This window comes from Chiloscyllium plagiosum, chromosome 24, assembly GCF_004010195.1.
Source record: "Chiloscyllium plagiosum isolate BGI_BamShark_2017 chromosome 24, ASM401019v2, whole genome shotgun sequence".
NCBI lineage: Eukaryota > Metazoa > Chordata > Chondrichthyes > Orectolobiformes > Hemiscylliidae > Chiloscyllium > Chiloscyllium plagiosum.
The window spans coordinates 41497417-41514923 of record NC_057733.1 but is presented as its reverse complement, the minus strand read 5'-3'; positions in this window follow the sequence as shown (position 1 = coordinate 41514923).

Here is a 17507-nt window from a genome sequence, read left to right as displayed (position 1 = left end):
AAAGTTCCTGAAGACTACACCTAGTATGGCATGTGTTGAAGACCTTTGGCGTGACTTCAAAGATTCTCCACAAACCATTTGCTTCTCAGAAGAATAAACAGGAATGATGCAGAGCAGGACAAGTTGGAGGAGCATGGGGGTGAAAGGCTCTCAGCAGGGGGCAATATCCAGGTGGGGTATTCAAGGGACAATTCTCCTATCTGAACCTCAGTGAGGAACAGTGTGTCCCAATTCTCTGCTTCACTAAGGAAGTCCTTTCTAAAATCTGCTGCCTGCTACAGCCTCAACTACAAACTCATAGGCAAGCAACAATGTCACTTTGAAAGTGACTACTGCTATGAATTTCTATACATTTGACTCCTTTGTGGCTGGAGCCATAGGTATATTCAATCATGGAATCCCTACAGTGTGGAAACAGGCCCTTTGGCCCAACAAGTCCACACCGACCCTCCAAATAGTAACCCAGCCCGACCCATTCCCCTATGTTCCTATACTTATCCTGACTAATGCACCTAACCTACACATCCCAGAACACTATGGGCAATTTAGCATGGCCAGTTCGCCTAACCTGCACATCTTTGGATTGTAGGAGGAAACCGGTGCATCCAGAGGAAACCCACAGAGACATGGGGAGAATGTGAAAACTCCACACAGAGAGTCACCCAGGTTAGGAATTGAACCTGGGTCCCTAGTGCTGTGAGGCAGCAGTGCTAACCACTGAGCTACTATGATGCCCCTAAATTTTGTTGGATAATAAAGGGATAGCAGAAGAAATGGAACAATACAAAGACATATTGAAGCCCACATTTAAATCTTGCTGTATTTACTGTGATACCGGGAAAAACACATTGAAACCAACAAATCACAATGTTAGCACATTAGGATGAATGAATTTCAGGCTGCGAGATGTAGTTGCTGAGAATGCAAGTATCTCATCTACTGTCCTTGCTTGGCTTTCAATATACTAAATATGGCTGTATATGTTCATTCAGTGGTGGGCCCTTCCCCTATCAATGCAAGCACATTCATCATTCAATTTGAAGGGATATTCCATTTTAAGTCAGAGTGCAGTGCAAAACCTTACCCGAAACGCAAGAACCAAGAAGAACTTTTCCTTACAACAGAAGTCCTAACATCAAATTTCTACAACTAAATCTACAACTAAGTCCTTAGTGTGCGATCTGAGACAGCTGAGGTGACATAATGAAGAGCACTAAATCATCTTCCAGACGGTCAATGGCGGTGGTGAACATAGATATATACATGCAAAACTGTGACTAATTTGCCAATCTCACACATGATGTTGGAACATGAGGTCGAAAACTCTACAGCGATATCTTGAGAAGTGCAGTACCTAATTTGGAGCCAAATCTGTTGCAGAATAGACAAAACTTTATCTACATTGAATTATGCTCTCCCTGACCTGGCAGTGTTGATGCTGACACAAGCTAATTGAAAAGTGGAAGAGAACTTCTTTCTCAATTGCAAATGAAACAGCATAAGATATATTTCAAATTTGCTTTAAATCCAATAGAGATGACTAATATCTTCTTGCATGTATTAATAGAATGTACAGTAAGAACAGATGATTTTGCAAAATTTTTCCATTTCATAACATGATGGCTAATAAATAATGAAGGCACTGATGACTTTTTTGTATTTTCCAGTGATAGATTACTTTGACTATTTTCCACACAATTAACAAGTTATAAGCAAGATGTAAGCATATTTGGCAAGATTTAGCTGGTGGTGTTCTTGCTATAATAGTTAAAAATGGACTATCAATATTCATCTTTCACAATCTGATTTTAATACCCAAGAAGTTTCATGAACTAAGATGAAGCACAAATAATTATGTAAAATAGTTGCCATGATCACCTGACTACAGATTGAGGCAAGTCCAGGAAAGCAATGTGGAATCAATGAGATCATCTGAACTGAAATTACTATTTTTACGTAAAATCGGCACTAGATCTATATCTCGTGCTATAATTCACTTTTGAATGATAATTTCACATATTGGGAGATGAAAAGCTTACTTGCCAGTTAGTCAGCTTTGGAAGACAATAGAGCTGGCCTCTGGAAATGACATTAAACTATGTTTTAGCAGCTCAGGAAAGAGAAGCAAAATGAACCTTGGAACAACAAGAAATGGAAATCTCCATTTCTCTCAGCATCTCTGAAGATAAAGTGAAAAAGCAAATTGGGAAAATAACCTTTCACCATGAACACCATGAAGATATCTTCAGACTTTGCCATTGATGAGGATACAAATCAACATTTAAACAACTGGGGTGTCAGATTAAAAATCTAATACTCTAGGACTCAAAGGACTCGCAAACTGTGTAGCCTTTATTCTTCCCATCTGCACCAGGCACTCTCTTTTTTAAAAATGGATTGACTGTTTATGTGTCTGTTTGATGTCACATTTTTTCTCTCCAGAAGAGTAGGTAATGCAACTCTTAATTCTTCTACTCAAGGAACACTTGTGATTGCCTCTCACTCGTTCACCACATTTTTAATTGGTATGTAATATAGTGAAATATTTAATAGAAATAAAAAAAATAATAGCTGACCAAGAAGGGATTAAAAAGAGGGGAGCCAAATCATCCTTCCTCACCTGGTCATAACAGTGAGCCAAATGAATCAGTGGTGGAACCTCCATTTCCTCCATAGTCAACATGATATGAAGGTAATCAGGTAGGTAGGAAAGTAAGTTGTAAAGAGGAAGTTACAAAGTGATATTGACAGGTTAAATGAGCAGACAACAATTTGGTAAATGGATTGTGACGTGAGAAAATATCAAATTTTCCATTTTGACAGAAAGAATAAAACAGAAGCATATTATTCAAGTTGTGAGAGTTTGGAGAGCTCTTAGATGCAGTAGGATCTGGGTGTCCTTGTGCATGTATCACAATAATTAATAGGCAGGTATAACAAGTAATTAGGAAAGCAATATAATTTTTTTTGTCTGTTACAAGGGAAATTGAATACAAAAGTAGAGAGGTTATACTTGAGTTATATCAGCACTGATAAGATCACATTTGGAGAACCCTACATACAGCATTGGTTTCCTTATTTGAGGAAGGATGCAAATACATTGGAAGAAATTCAGAAAAACGTAACTATCTAATGCTTGGGATGGATATGTTGTCTTATGAAGAAAGGTTGGACAGTCTAGACCTGTATCTACTGGAGTTTAGAAAAATACAAAATAACTTGTCTGAAACACCAAAGATCCTGATGGATTTTGACAAGATGGACTTGAAAAGAATGTTTCATCTGTGGGACAATCTACAACCAGGGGGTCACTGTTTTAAACTGAGGGGGCACCCTTTAAAACAGAGATGAGGAAAACTTTTTTCTCACAAAGGGTCCTAAGTCTTTAAGTCAGAGATAGATCAATTCTGGACAAGCAAGGAGGTAAAATCTTATTGAGGTTGGGCAGGAATGTACAGTAAACAAATCAGGCGTGATCTTATTTAACAGCAGAACAGGGACCAATTTGCAACCCTGGCTCCTAATTTGAGTTTTCATGTGTAACTATACTTTTAAAAAATGATTCAGAGTTTGAATAAGAACACTACTGAAGGTCGGGTTGAGTTTGAAAGTGTTAAGCAAAGGCTCCTGTTTTCAGCAGACATTTAGTGATGTCAATCAGACATTTCCAATCCAACCAAATCTTCGTTGAGCCTAATTTTCGTTCCTCACATTGGTCCCTATTCCCAAGGCTTTTTTCTTTTTTTACCAATTTGCTAAAACGCTGGGTTTTTTTCCCATGATTGTTCTGAAGTTTTCCATGAAAATGTTTTGCAAGCAGTCTCTCTCAAAATAAAATGTTGGAAAATTAGATTTTATCTTTAGCTTCACTAATGCGGCTTCAGTCAATTAATGTACTCATTCCTGGTATAGGCAAATTCAGATTGGAAACAACTTTTTGAAAATATATCATCCTGACCTGTTATGAAGAATATAATTTATATCTCTCCACAACATGATGCCAAAGCTATGTGCAAAACATCTGTTCAACATTTTCTGTGAACTTGCTAAGCAACTAATATTCAAGTATAGATTTTTTGATCGTTGAAATAAGAATGATGCTAAATTTTCCCTCCTAAATTGTAAATGATTTCTTATTCAAGGTGCTTTGAACAATGCAGATCTTGTACCTCCATCTGTAAATTAGTACAGTTGTTGAAATCTGTCATGTTCAAGGTGAGGGATAAATTTTGAAACTGTATGGATTCAAACATCATCAGAATGACAATGCTGAGGGTGCTGTTTATGGCCAGTTAGTGAGTGATCTCCAAACACAAGCTGCGTGTCTCAATATCACTATCTTTAAAAAGGCAGCCCAACAAGAATTACACAAGTTATTTAAAATGGAGCAAAGTCTGTGAAGGTGGGCAGAAAAACTAATCACAGGAAATGCTCAAATGTCTGCTGGTATTGACAAAGACAAAAGAACTATCGAACAAACACAATTACTTTATCAAAATCAAATCGAAAAATTAAACAACTCCAACAGTTTTGTGTCTTCAGTGGCAGTGGATTTTGTCCTGGAGATAGATATGATTCATACCAATACTCATAGAGTCATACAGATGTACAGCATGGAAACAGACCCTTCGGTCCAACCCGTCCACGCTGACCAGGTATCCCAACCCAATCTAGTCCCATCTGCCACCACCCAGCCCATATCCCTCCAAACCCTCCCTATTCATATACCCATCCAGTTGCCTCTTAAATGTTGCAATTGTACCAGCCTCCACCACTTCCTCTGGCAGCTCATTCCATACACTTACAACCCTCAGTGTGAAAAGGTTGTCCCTTAGGTCTCTTTTATATCTTTCCCCTCTCACCCTAAACCTATGCCCTTTAGTTCTGGACTCCCCGATTCCAGGGAAAAGGCTTTGTCTATTTATTCTATCCGTGCCCTCATAATTTTGTAAATCTCTATAAGGTCACCCTCAGCCTCCGACGCTCCAGGGAAAACAACCCCAGCCTGTTCAGCCTCTCCCTACAGCTCAAATCCTCCAACCCTGGTAACATTACTCAACATGGTTCTGGTGTGACTGAGATAGGGGCAATGTTTCTTTCCAGTAAACCTTGAAAGCCCATCTAAGCGGATGTGAGGAATTGAAGGAAGTGCAGTAAAAGCACAGGAGTTACCAGATGGCCTCGATAATGAAGAAGAGGAAAGCAAACACACATTGAAGAACCTGGTGTCAATCTGAGTCTGTGTTGGATTTCTCATGAGACTGATGAAAGACTATCAAGAAGTCTACTGCCAGATAGGAATTTTACTATCCATTGCAGAGCTTAAGATAATCTGAGAAATTTAATTGAGAAAAAAAAGACATACATTTTAAAAGGTGCTGGCAGGTGGTTTAAAAAAAGCCAATCCTGTTTCTGTAAGTATGAGTTGTTTGATTTTCTGAAAGAAAACCTGTAGCACTTCTAATTGCAGTAGGCTCCGAAGGGCAGAGGACTTGGAATTGTAAGGATGTCATAAATGGTACCATAGGTTGATAAGACTGATAAAAGCAAGTAAAGTACTTAGTATCATCTGAAGAGGTACAGAATACAAAAAAAACAAAAGGCAACAATGAACATTTATAACACTTGAAGTAGACTTCACTTAGAGTACTGTGTTTGAGTAACATGTTTCCAAAATTCTTGTTTGTGTCTTAATATTTTCCCATAACCTGGTCTCACCGAACAGGAGAAGTTTCTACAGCTTTATGGCCCTGTATGTATTTTTCATTCCTCTCACCCTGTTTTAATCCCTGCACCCTACTATACCAATGACAATCACTGAAAGTCCAACCTTAAGCATAAATGCCTTCTCAGAAGCCTCTCATTTCTAAAGCCAGAAAAATATTAACCTTAAACCCTGCTTCCACATCTGCATTTTACTCCTGTTCAATGCTTACCTTTGCTATCAGCTCTGTATGAATTTAAAAATCCCCGTTTCCTCATCAGGGGTGCGATAGACTTATAAAATATTGCCTTTTTGAAGTAAATGAACAGATATCTTTTTTGTGAAGTTGGGAGCTATGTAGATTTGTCACAGAGAAGTAGTAAGTGAGGTAGTACAATTGGTCTCAGAGACTCACATGAAGGAGCAGAAAAACTAGCCTGGGATTCCCAAGCCTAATCGCTGTCCAGTGAACTTTGGGAGGGCGGTGTACGTAACAGCAAGGATTGGATTGGGTTTGGATATGACCTTCCAATGGTCAAATAAAATCAAGCATGTAAACTTACTGCTCAGGCTAACAAAGCAAAAAGGACCAGTGGTTTAAGATGCCAGAGGATCACTAAGGGGAGTCAGATTTTTTATTTGAAGGAAAATCTTATAAATTGGTCTGATGTGAGAAATGCTAAAGAGTTAAATTGATATAGCACTACATGTCACAATGTTTCTGGACTTTGAGAGAACGTAAAATCGATTTCAGACAGAGTTGTATTAGGAATAAATATTTAAAGGAAAGAGAAAATATTTGTCAAGAGTTCTTGTTTCGTCCTTCTTCTTGTAGATTATAAAAATACTGAAATATCAGCAAACATTAGGATTTAAAGTCGAACACAAATCCTCTGGATGTATACCAAGAATATTTGGCACAGAATATAAATACTCAAGTTGCTTGCCTGAGATATTTGCAGAGATTCTTGAATCAAGTCGCAGGTGATCAGTGCAGACACAATATGAAAAAATTGCTGGAATTTGTTTTGACAGTTTACCAGCACCATTAATTTTTTTTCTGTTTGACCCCTTGAAACAATGCTTATTTTCATCAGGGCCAGTTTGGCTGCTTTTCAGGCAGTTACAGCAGGCTTGAGACAAGAAATGACTGAGATGTACCTGCCCTCTAAAGAAACAACACGACAGTCTACTAAAGACCTGTTATCAGCAGTTACAATCAAATGGAACAATCACTGACAAAGAAGAGACAACCCCCTCTCACAATGGAACTCTAAAGCACCACATATCCGATTGACAGCCTTGCCCAGCAGCAGACATTTTCCTACTCAACCTGCTCAGAGGTGTCATACATCCTTTGCTATAGATGGGACTAAAACCCAGGCCTCCAGGTTCAAAGGTAGGGACACTACAAGTGCACCACAATAGCACCCTTCCCTGGCAGCATATTTTCTAAGCAACCTGTTCAGAGGCATTATAACACACTTCTGGAGCAGGTGGGACTTGTATGTGGGTCTTCTAGCTCAGAGATGGGGCATTTAGCACTGCACCACAAAGCCCCCTTTTCCTGGTTCTTTTGCACGTTGGCATGTACATTGCAGGCATTGAAGTGTTAAATAGGTTAGACTCATTGCTTGACTATTTTCAACAGGTCGCCAACCCAATCGAGAAAGCATTCAAGTGACTGGGCCAGCTTTCCAGTCTCTGAGAGAAGAAACAATTTGTCAAGAATGATCCAGCTGTCATTGAAAATTAATTTTAAAATGAACTGATGATTACCTGTCTCCCTATGTGTTAGAGTGCAAACTGTGTTGCTTGAGTTTTGTTTGCAAAATATTTGCTTTTGATAGAGAAAGGAGCCAGGCTGCTGATTTTGTGATCGTTGATTTGCTGCTGTCCTATAAATAAAAGATGAGTTAAGATTTTGTGATTCTCATTTCTGTTTATTTGAAACTGTTAATCACCTTAACATAAACATTGACTAAACTATTCTGTGCTTCCCTTGATAACTTTTTTCTTTGGCAAGAGAAATGTGCTCAAAAACCTTAATTACAAACAAACAATATCTTTAAGTTAATTACTACATTGATTGATTAATAATGGAAAATGAATGATAGAACAAATTATTACTCAGCACACAATATGCTTTGTGTTGTTTGTGCCAAATTATAAACACACATGCACTATGTGGTCCAACACCATTTTGGATCAGTTATGTCCACAACATTTTATGTTGGCAAAGTTCACATGGGGCCAGAAATGTCAACATAAAGGAGATGAAAAGTAAAGGGGAAGTGTTGGATTGCAGTGTTCCACGTAATATTTATCAGAACTCCATCATTATCCAATTGTAGTCAATTGTTGAATAATAGGCTGTGATTTAATCAATTCATGTTTATTGAACTCCTGGCAGATTTGGAATGTAATAATACATAAGAATCTAATATGTAAGCCTGCTAGCTGTGTCAATTGGTAAAACATCTGTCCCAAGTTAGAGAGTTTATAGTAAGCCCCATTGCAGACTTGAGATGTTAATCCACATAAATTACAGCATGTGCAGCACTGTACTATCAAGGGTAGTGTGCTGTCAACTCATTCTGTCAGTTCTCTTAAAATTTTTTCAAGAACTATTCATAAGGCACTGCAGTATTATTTCCTGTGCCAAACTGTCTCCTATACAGGAAAAGAGTTCAAGGAATCCAGCAGTGACTGTCAATGATCATAAAAATTGACCTCATCATTCATTTTATATTTGCCTTCAGGAGATGCATAGTTGTTCAGGTCTAAATGTGCACATTTCACTGTTGTTTAACACTTCAATATACTGTATATCAAATTATTATCAATAACCGGTATAATTTTGGTAGATAAAATACCGTATCATAGAATCATGGGTGCAGTCTTGATTTTTGGGTAGTAAGTGTGAAGTCCAGCCTAAAAGTGGGAGTTGCTTCAGCTCAGGAGTGGGTCTGGATTCGTGTGCAGTTGTGTTCTCTACCACTATGTATGTGCAGGTAAAACGGCAAATGTTATGGGCAGGAAGTTCTGGGATCTTCTAGGTGCCAATATCTGGTTGCCATATTGAAAAGGCACCCTGTCACAAGAGTTCAGTCTCTAAAACCCAGCAGCATCGCTATTCATCAACGCCCAACTCCCCTGGAGATGTCAGAGACCTGGCAAAAAGCTGCCTGTGCTTTAGCAATAAACCAAAAGATCAGCGGACGCTGGAAATCTGAAATCAGAAGTTCTGAAGAAGGGGCACTGGGTCTGATACATTTACTCTGTTTTCTCTCCAAAGATGCTGCCAGGTCTGCTGAGGTTTTCTAGTAACTTCTGTTTTTGTTTCATGCTTTAGCAATGTCCCCCTCGAGATTCTCCACATGGTTGTCCTGAAAGCATCCTGACTGACAAAGGCAGCCATGACAGAGGTGGCTGTAGAGGTCTGCACCCTGGAAGGTTGAAGAGAACCCAATTCCAGTGCTACAATAGGGACGAATGATCTGCTGGTGCTGCTGATTATGGAATGCCACACGCCCCTTTGAGTTAGCATTGCAATGAAGCCTAACAGAGGACTGTCACCCACAAGGGTGCTAGGATTGGGTGTCACATCATTTCAGCTGCCAATATTGCCATGCTGGCACCGCAGTGGTACTGCCTCTCACACATCTGTTTGAGTTCACACTTAAACACAAAAAGAGCTACAACATTTAGCAGTTCACACACATTGATCTTTCATCACAGCAAGGAGAATGTACATATCTGAAAAGTTACTCACCAAAGGTTTGTGTCAGGGCAAGGACACAACCACAAAAGATAACTTTGGGTTGAGCTCCTTCCAAGTCTCTCAGGCACACATATCATATAATATTTGATCAATGGTAGCATTTTGAGTCACCTTTTATTCAGAGCCCTTTGACACTTCACTCCTTCCACACCACTTTCATTTTACTGGTAACGCACGCACAAGTTGTGGGGATTGATATCCCTAACTATATCAGTCCATGCATCGTACTAATGTTCCTACACTCATTTCTCATAAAGCTTTCCTTCATATACAGGAGAAGGGACACAATAAATGTGAACAAGACAAAATGGGCTGGGGAAAGATGCTTGATATTAGGCTTCTGACTTCCTTCAAGGAGCGAACTGCTGAGCTGGGAGGTCAGCAAGGGGAATGTACCCATGCTGAAGAGGACAGTCAGGCTTCACTGTTAGCATTTGTACAAGACGATGGCTCAGCCTGAAGGAGCAAGTTACTGGAAAAGTCTGTACTCGTTAGAATTTGAAGGAAGATTATATCGCCAGGTACATGTCTCATATATGTAGTTGGATTGGTGAACACAAGTGTTTCCAGTTTTGGAACAACACAAATGCACCTATGATTATTATTCCAGTGGCTGGATGTTAATAAGTATTCATAGCTTACTAATGTATGCAAAAGTGGCTTCCAATCATCAAGGCCAGAAAAGCTAATCCACCTGAGGAACTCTGCAAAATTAACAGCAAACACTTAACCTGTCGTTGAGAAGCTGAATTTTTGCTTCCCATCCAATTAAGTTCCCTGTCCACCCTTTCTAAAATTCCAGGTGGATTCAGCAGATTTCATTCTTGGACTCTTGCATCACAGAGAAAGGACATTTGGCTTCTCAGGCAGGTTCTGTCTCTTGGCAGGCATAACCAATTAGTCTCATTGTACTGCTCTTTCCCATAACTGTGCACAATTCCCCTCCAGTATTTATCCAATTAAACAAATGAATGACCTTTCTTTTGACACAGAGTTGAGTAGTAGAAATGAATGGATTGTTGACTACTCATTTCAACAGAAATGGGATCAACCACTGTATTGTACGTGGGATGTTTGAGACTGGATTGTCTCATTGAGAAAATCAGCAGGATTGTACAACAATCCCTCACTGGAAAGTCAGCTGTATTTCTAATTCCATGTGAAAACACCTCCCTGAAGGACCAACTGAAATTCTAGCCTTTCAGTAGAGGTGCTGAGTACTGGGAGCCAAGGAACATGTTGGTTGAGGCCTGGTTTTTCTTTCTCTGGATCCATAGCTGCCAAAGAATATGACGTTACTTCAAAAGTAAACGTTTCTCAGTACATGGAGGAGTGTTTACCACTATAATAATAACATAGCTCCCTTAAAACTCTCTCCACGGAGTGAAACTGCTTTGACTAACAACTTGCAGCTCTTCCAAGTGGGAGGATATCTTGAGGCAATGCTGTAAATGTCAAGGTAAGAACTTCCAGATTATCACCAGTATGAAATAAAACTGTGTACTTTTCTAAGTCTTTCTTTGATGCTTCAATTTGACATAGTTTCTGTTATTCATCTCTCTGGCAAATTTAAATCTCTTCTCATCCAGCTTGTGCTATAATGGTGAGATTGTTCCATGTAGTCATTCACATCATCAGTTCTTTAGTGCAGATGATTTTGAACTTTAACCCTTTAAAATATTCATTTTTAAGACCAATTTATCATTATCTTTCTATCTATTTAATTAAATTTATTTTGGCATGCATCTTAAGTGTCTGTATGACAGACTGGCTCAGATTTCAAAATCATTAAAAATCCGTCTCAATTGATATTTATTCACCAAAAAATACTCGATGACATTCCTCAAGAAAAAAACTGAAATTGAGAAAATGTTTTCTTTATTCTTTCCTTTTATTGTCTTCCCCCTCCCAACCACACTAGAGACCCTTAATGTGGAATTGTTGCATTATCTATTGTAATGTCTTTCTTCTTCGTCCTGCTCCTATCAGAGGCTTTTCCTTTTGTATCCGCCTTCATTTCTGAATTCCTGAAACTTCAAGTTCCGGTCTTTGTACATCTCTGACAAATGGTCTTTCCCATCGGGTCCATTAGAGAGCAGAGTTTGAGAGGATAATGATCTGACAATGTGAAAAGAACACAATACCCAGCAGGAGACAACACAGTCCATAGAAATGTGAAGAAACAGTATGCGTAGTATTCCTGATGAAGGGCTTATTCCCGAAACATCTGCCCTCCTGCTCCTCAGATGCTGCCTGACCTGCTGTGGTTTTCCAGCACCGCAGTATGTCGGAGAACACAAGCAAGTGTCAATGAAAATTCAGAGCAAAGAATCAGAGGGAAATTATGAATTGGGAGTCAAACGTGAATCAATGAATGGAATGCTGCCTTCATTATGTCACTCTTGCAGTGATAAAGCCCATTTTAAGAACAAATCCAGACAAAATCTGAGTGTAATGATAGATTAGGATGTGTTCTGATTTTGGAAATCACTAGAGCAGCCCACACCAGGTTCTAACATGTGCTGGCAACTGAACAGAGTACAATTCCAGTCTGCAATGATAGACATTGCCTGTCATGAATGTTGTTCAAATTTCCTCTTTTTGAAGGGTTGGCTTTCAGGATATGTGGAGCTTGGGCTCAGCCATCAGCCAGCCCATGACATGATGACATTGGTCACAGGGTTTGTATCTTTGCAATCTCATTAAGTGGGCTGCTCAAAGTTTTTGCGACAGACTGCTCACTAAACAAATGGACAGATGTTAGCCATGTCAGACCTGAAACCTACTTAAAGAGGATGTGGTCACAACTCTGTAAAAGTGTATATTGTTTTGCTCTGCTGAAATTATCCTGTTTTTGAGGTTTGGATTGAGAGGGATGTTCATTCAAGAATACCAGAGTTCAGTGGTACCAATGTGGGAAGGCACTTATATTGATGGTCAGGAAAAAGGTCCTTTTCACATTCAATGCCAGCAAGTAGACAGAGGCAGCAAGACTACAACTAAGTGACTGGCAAATACAATGACCTCTTCAGGACATGGGTACAGTGTCACAAGAAGTTCAGTTCCTCTTACAGTGACAACAAGATTAACACACAATAAAACGTTCCCAGATACGTTACAGGAGCACTTTCGAATGGAAATCAATTTAAACCACTTGAGGGGCTTTTTAAACATCTGACCAAAAGCTTTTGCTTTAAAAGGGAAGTTTGAGTAGGGATTCTGAGAACTGAACACAGGTCACTGATAAGAAAGCCAAGGCTGTACATCGGGCAAGAATGATGTTTGACTCTCTGTATTTTTTAGCATTACTCCTTCTCTTTTTAAAAAAGACAGCATTTTCCCACACCACCAGTGCCTGTAATAAATACAAGTCACGTGTATGAATGCAGTGAAATGGACATATACAGACCTACAATTCTGCCTTTATTGGGTCCCAGTTTAAATCCATTTCAATTCTATGATGACTTGCTCACATTTTCCGCCAGAGCCACACTCTTTTTCCATAAGTTGAGAACTTGCTACTTTTCCTGTAGAGAAAACCAGAAACACAGCCTTTATCACATCCTACCCCAACAGAGGGCGAAGATATTCAAATCTGTTCTGCAGATAATACGAGGGCCTTTAGGCAAGGCAAAGACTACTTACTAAAAAAAATGTATCTGTAAAATATACTGGACATTGGAAAGTGTTTAACAAACAAGTTCTTTCAAAGTGTAGCTACGGTTATAACACAGAACATTTGGCAGTCATGATGTACACAGAAAGATCTTGAAAACAGCAAGGTGTAAATGACCAGGAAGTCTGTTTTGTAGGTATTGGTCAAAAGACAATTATTAATTAGGAGACGAGGAGGAATTCCCCCACTCTTTTTGAAATAGTTTCATGGCAATGTTTGCGTCCATTGGAGGAGAAAGACAGTTTATCAGTTTGACTGAAATGACACCACAGACATGCTACATGCCTGCAATACAGCACTGGATTATCAGTCCAAATGATCAGACCATAAATTATGGGTACAGAAGGAGGATATTCAGCCCATTAAGTCATTCAATTAGAGTGTGTCTGATCACACTCAACTCCATTCTCCAGCATTTTCCCCGTAACCCTTAATTCCCTAAATTATTAAAAATCTGTCTACCTCAGCCATGAATGTATCAGTCTCAACAGCCCTCTGCAGGAAGGAATTCCACAGATTCATTAGCCTCGAGGGAAGAAATTCCTTGTCATCACTGTCTTAACTGAGAGTTAATCATTACTCCTTACTCTGAGATGATGTCCTTTGATCCCAGACGCTCCTGCAGCGGGAAACAGTCTCTTCACAACTACCCTGTCAAGCCCCCTAAGAACGTTATAGGTTTCAATAAGGTCCCCTACTATTCTTCTAATTTCTAATGAGTATAAGCCCAACCTACTCAATCTCTCCTCGTAACGCAGTGCCACTAGACTTGTGAACTTTCTTTTGAATACCTCCAATGCCACTACATTTTTTCTTAGATAACAAGCCCAAAACTGTTCACAGTGCCCTGACCGTGATCTGACTAGCGCCTTGTGTAATTTAAGAAAAGCCTCCTTATTTTTTACACCCCATTCCCTTCGAAATAACATAGTTTTTTTTTTCTCTGATTCATGCATGAGGGCTGCCTTGTTTCACTGTGCTGCAGTATCCTGCAGTCTTTCTCCATTTAAATAATATTCAGTTCCTGCAGTCTTCCTGCCGAAGTGTGCAGCCACACAAAATGAGAGGGCATAGGTTTAAGGTGTGAGGGGAAAGATTTAAAAAGGACCTCGGGGTAACTCTTTTCACGCAGAGGGTGGTGCTTGTATGGAATGAGCTGCCAGAGGAATTGCTGGAGGCTGGTACAATTACAACATTTAAAAGGCTTTTTGTTCGATACATGAGCCAAATGCTAGAAAATGGGACTAGATTTACTTAGGATATCTGGTCGGTATGCACAAGCTGTCTCCGTGCTCTATATCTCTCTGACTCTAATTAGCCACATCACATTCCATTTGCTAAGCTTTTAACCACTTGGTTAACCTGTCCGTATCCCTCTGCAGACTCGGGGTCAGCCTCACTGTTTGCCTTTACCTATAGTTTTGTGTCATCTGCAAACCTGGCTATTGTACATTCATTTCACTTACCCAAGTCATTAACATATTCTTTAAATACAGGCCATTCTGCTATAATGAACATTTCGTTAATGCAAATACGATTGATGAATTGAGGACACTGTTTCTAAAGCGCAAACTTTTAAAACGTGTGTTGACTGTAACACGATTATTATTATCAACACTTTAAGCGCTATTTTTAAAGCGCGATTTTTCTATAGCACGGGGTTGCACAAGAACGCGACCATCGCGTAGCCCAGTGCAGAGTGTGGTGGCAATGATCCAGTGCGGAGTGTGGTAACAGTGGCCCAGTGTTGAGTGTGGTGACAGTGGCCCAGTGTTGAGTGTGGTGGCAGTGGCCGAGTACAGAGTGTGGTGACAGTGGCCCAGTGCGGAGTGTGTGACAGTGGCCCACTGTTGAGTGTGGTGGCAGTGGCCCAGTGCGGAGTGTGGTGACAGTGGCCGAGTACAGAGTGTGGTGACAGTGGCCCAGTGCGGAGTGTGGTGACAGTGGCCCAGTGTGGAGTGTGGTGACAGTGGCCCAGTGTGGAGTGTGGTGACAGTGGCCCAGTGTGGAGTGTGGTGACAGTGGCCCAGTGTGGAGTGTGGTGACAGTGGCCCAGTGTGGAGTGTGGTGACAGTGGCCCAGTGTGGAGTGTGGTGACAGTGGCCCAGTGTGGAGTGTGGTGACAGTGGCCCAGTGTGGAGTGTGGTGACAGTGGCCCAGTGTGGAGTGTGGTGACAGTGGCCCAGTGTGGAGTGTGGTGACAGTGGCCCAGTGTGGAGTGTGGTGACAGTGGCCCAGTGTGGAGTGTGGTGACAGTGGCCCAGTGTGGAGTGTGGTGACAGTGGCCCAGTGTGGAGTGTGGTGACAGTGGCCCAGTGTGGAGTGTGGTGACAGTGGCCCAGTGTGGAGTGTGGTGACAGTGGCCCAGTGTGGAGTATGGTGGCAGTGGCCCAGTGCGGAGTGTGGTGATAGTGGCCCAGTGCAGAGTGTGGTGATAGTGGCCTACTGTTGAGTGTGGTGGCAGTGGCCCAGCATTGAGTGTGGTGACAGTGGCCCAGTGTTGAGTATGGTGGCTGTGGCCCAGTGTTGAGTGTGGTGACAGTGACCCAGTGTGGAGTATGGTGGCCCAGTGTTGAGTGCGGTGACAGTGACCCAGTGCGGAGTGTGGTGGCAGTGGCCCAGTGAGGAGTGTGGTGGCAGTGGCCCAGTGTGGAGTATGGTGGCAGTGGCCCAGTGCGGAGTGTGGTGATAGTGGCCCAGTGCAGAGTGTGGTGATAGTGGCCTACTGTTGAGTGTGTTGGCAGTGGCCCAGCATTGAGTTTGGTGACAGTGGCCCAGCATTGAGTCTGGTGACAGTGGCCCAGTGTTGAGTGTGGTGACAGTGGCCTAGCATTGAGTGTGGTGACAGTGGCCCAGCATTGAGTGTGGTGACAGTGGCCCAGTGTTGAGTATGGTGGCTGTGGCCCAGTGTTGAGTGTGGTGACAGTGACCCAGTGTGGAGTATGGTGGCCCAGTGTTGAGTGCGGTGACAGTGACCCAGTGCGGAGTGTGGTGGCAGTGGCCCAGTGAGGAGTGTGGTGGCAGTGGCCCAGTGTGGAATGTGGCGGCATTGACCCAGTGTAGAGCTGGCAGCCAGCGGTCATACCATATGGAGATGCTGTGTACTGGTTTGGTGCAGAGTGCGCGAGGAAAGAGACTCTGATGTTTGTCGTTCGAACTCTGCTTCTAGTTTTTTTGACTTATGGTTCTACTGTGCATCGCCATAATGTAACTTTTCTTTCTTCATTCCTCTATTCTTTAAAGATTGTCCCTAAGTGTCTTTGTACCTTAGATGACACTGTAAGTGTCGACTTATAAACATTTCACTGTACCCATTGAATACATGTGACAATGAAGGGATTCCATTCAATTAAATTCGACTCCACTAGTTACAAGTTGCCATCCTGAAAATACTCCCTTATCTCATCTTCTGTCTCCTATTAGTTTGTCAATCCTCTCTCCATACTAATGTACTACCTCCAAAAATGAAGGCTCCTAGCTTATCAAGTAGGCTAATGTGTGGTACCTTATCAAGTGCTTTCTGAAAATCCAAATATGATACCTCTGCTGCTTCCCTTATATCTATCCTGGCTTTTAGCTTCCCAAAGAATTCTCGTGAACTTGATAAATAAATAATTTTGTAAATAAATGATGTACTCATGTCTTTACAGTATGGCTTAAACCCATGATGTTCAGACAGAAAGTCTGCTTAATATTTGTAACTTTTCTCCAACAATCATACAGGAAGGGCACAATATGGCAGTGTTGCAAATCTGACCGAAAAACAGAAAACACTGTCATCGCCCACCTTCTGAGGACCCCTTCACCCACCTCCAACACACTGCATCCACCTGGACACCCCGCGCTGGCCTATTGCCTGCCCTCAACCTCTTCATTTCCAACTGCCGCCGGACATTAACCACCTCAACCTGTCTACCTCCCTCCCCCACTCCAACCTCTCACCCTCACAACACGCAGCCCTCCAATCCCAACCATCAAGCCAGCGGATAAAGGGGGCGCAGTGGTAGTCTGGCGCACTGACCTCTACACTGCTGAAGCCAAACGTCAACTTGAGGACACCTTTTCCTACTGCCACCTCGACCATGACCCCACTCCCTATCACCAAACCATCATCTCCCAGACCATACAGAACCTCATCACCTCAGGAGATCTCCCACCCTCAGCTTCCAACCTCATAGTCCGGGAACCCTGCACTGCCCGGTTCTACCTCCTTCCCAAGATCCACAAGCCTGACCTCCCTGGCTGACCCATTGTCTCAGCATGCTCCTGCCCCACTGAACTCATCTCTACCTACCTCGACACTGTCCTCTCCCCCCTAGTCCAGGAACTCCCCACATACGTTC